We start from the raw sequence: 2,507 nt of genomic DNA on the forward strand, positions 1-2,507 counted from the left end.
GAGCTATGATGGAGAATTTCGCGTCATGTTTTCAGCTAAAAGAATCGCATTAAATGTACATACCTACGGATATAATACGTGAGGAAATTTTTGAGCAGAAGAAACAGTGAAGAATATTTTTCGTGCTCTAATGCAGCCGCTAGAGTGCTTGAAAACCCGGCGTTTACATTTTTCCAACGAAACGCGAGTGAGTGAGTGAAAACTAAAAAAAAATTGCTGATGGCCTAGCTCTGTTAGTCCAGGATATACGTAGCGAAAGCGCGGACACCTCTGCATCAGAAGAGTGCATTCACTAGATGCGCCTTTATTGATGATTGTAGTTTGAGCTGTCGTGGCGGAGTGGTAGCGTCTCCGCCTCAAACGGCAAAGGCCCTGGTTCGATTCCGAGCCCCGGCACAGTTTTTTTTATTCAGTGAGTGTGCGGGGGGTTTCAGTGGCTCCCATAGATGCCGCCACCGAATACGTTGGTTAGCGGTTAAGCGCAGGCTCTGTTAAGGCGCGTTTATACTCCGGCATAACGCGCGCGCGCGCGCTTGACCGCCGACGCGTTCGGCGCACTCTGACCGCACTGGCGGAGACTTGGAGCACGTCTCTATTTCGCGCCGAGTGCGTCAGCCGCCGCCGGCCCAGCCAGACAGGTTCGGCTCCGCGGCGAGGCGCGCGTTGTGACGTCATGTGCCTCCTCGGAGCACCGCCACGGCGAAATCGCAAGTTCGCGGCCAGTTAAGCTTTCGCTTTAAAATTGGTTGTTGGGGAAAAGAAATGGCGCAGTATCTGTCGCACATCCCGCCGTACGCCTGAACCGCGCCGTAAGGGAAGGGACAAAATTAGGGACTAAGAGAAGAAAGGAAGGAAGAGTGCTGATGAGGAAAGAAAAATAATTAGATGCATGCGCGAAACTCTGGGTGCAATATTTGCAAGAATGCATCCTTACAGATTGCCCGTAGAAGCTTCTGTATTCTACTGAGCCTTTGCCGTTCTTTTTCTTTGTCTGCTAATTCTACCTCTTCTTCCAAGCTCACCTGAATGACATGTACAACACCTTCGTGGCTAAGCATAGAGTGGATACGCCGAGCTTTTCTGTTGATGTTGAATTGGACATCAGCTGGCGCCATCTATCGGCCGCGAGTAGCGAATAGTGTGTAACTAAATGGGACTATTTTCATTTGTAGCTGACAGAAAACTAAAGAATCTCTTTAAATCCTTGGTGCACGAAAAAGCTGATACTGATGAGTTATTTTTCTCGCAAGTTGCAGAATGTGGCTTCCAAAGCGCAGGGCGTCCTGCGCTGGCCCTGAAGAGTTTTGAGGGTCATATGAAATGAATGGGGTGTATCAAGCATTCAATATTCTCGCGAGTTACTTTTGGTGCTCAGCGCCGTGTAGTATACGCTTTGGCAGCCGCACTAACTACAGAAGCGCCCGCGCAGGTTTTCCCGGGCTTGAAGCTCAAAAAGACATCGGTAGTATTTGTTACCCAAGTATCTGAAATGTATAATGTTAGGATGGCTCAATGATATAAGAAGGAAATAAAACAAGATGTGAATTACATGCATGACACGGCACACCTTTTGCTAAATGTACAAATTTACGCTAACAGACACAGCCAACTGCGGCGCATTCCAACATGCCGCACAGTTTACGGTACATATAGTCTAGCAAATACGGTTCCACGTCTTCTGAATAAGTTTCATGCTGCTGCTGCTGCTGATGATGATAGGAAGAAGGAAAAGGAAGGTCCACGGGCCTGCCTACTGGCTCAAGCCAAGCCAGGCTCGCTGCCGCGTGCTGAAAGAAGGAGAGTTAAAGGATAGGAGAACAAAGATAGAAAGAAAAGGCGCGCGCTAATATGCCCCGGGCCGATCCCGGAGGCAGTGCAATACCGGGCCGACCCGTGGCAGAGTGCTTTAAGCCAAGCACTCCGCCATATTCCAAAGATAAGTTTAATATCTTGGGTCCAAGGACCCGCAGCAGATATTAAATCAGGTATCAGAGGTCATGGGTATGGGTACACACACATACACATATGCTGCACACGTTGACATATCACAAGCATGCCGTAAAAACGTACAGGATATATGTGCTACTTCTTAGCTTCATCATGCTTTCACTGCTTCTTTGATTTCTTTGGTTCCATGAAATGTTGACGTGATTTAAATAACCACAGACCTGTTTTTCTATGCGATGTGTTTTTGCTGTCCTTTTTTTTTGTCCGTGCGTGTGTGTGCGCGCGTGCTTCACTCCTTGATTTCGTCTAATGATGCCCCAAGGGGCATGTCAAGCCACAATTTCTTGCTTTTTCCCTTCGACCCTTGCCATGTGTACATGACAAAATAAATTGAATTGAATTAAAGCTTGCACCTATATTTGTGATCGAGATTAAACTTTGCAGCACCTACCGCGAAAATGGATGAAAGTCCGACGTTCAAGCCTTATAGAATGCGCGTCTGAATTGAAAGAAAATCAGAGAGAACGCAGAAGATAAAGGGCATTCCGGCGTCCGACATT

At 47.5% G+C, this 2,507-nt stretch overlaps 1 pseudogene; it reads right to left on the reverse strand.

Moving 5' to 3' along the window:
• Positions 1-1,848: 1,848 nt before the first annotated feature.
• LOC144112519 (U2 spliceosomal RNA) lies at positions 1,849-1,977 on the reverse strand (annotated as a pseudogene).
• Positions 1,978-2,507: the final 530 nt, after the last annotated feature.

This window comes from Amblyomma americanum, unplaced genomic scaffold, assembly GCF_052857255.1.
Source record: "Amblyomma americanum isolate KBUSLIRL-KWMA unplaced genomic scaffold, ASM5285725v1 scaffold_348, whole genome shotgun sequence".
NCBI classification, from domain to species: Eukaryota; Metazoa; Arthropoda; class Arachnida; order Ixodida; family Ixodidae; genus Amblyomma; species Amblyomma americanum.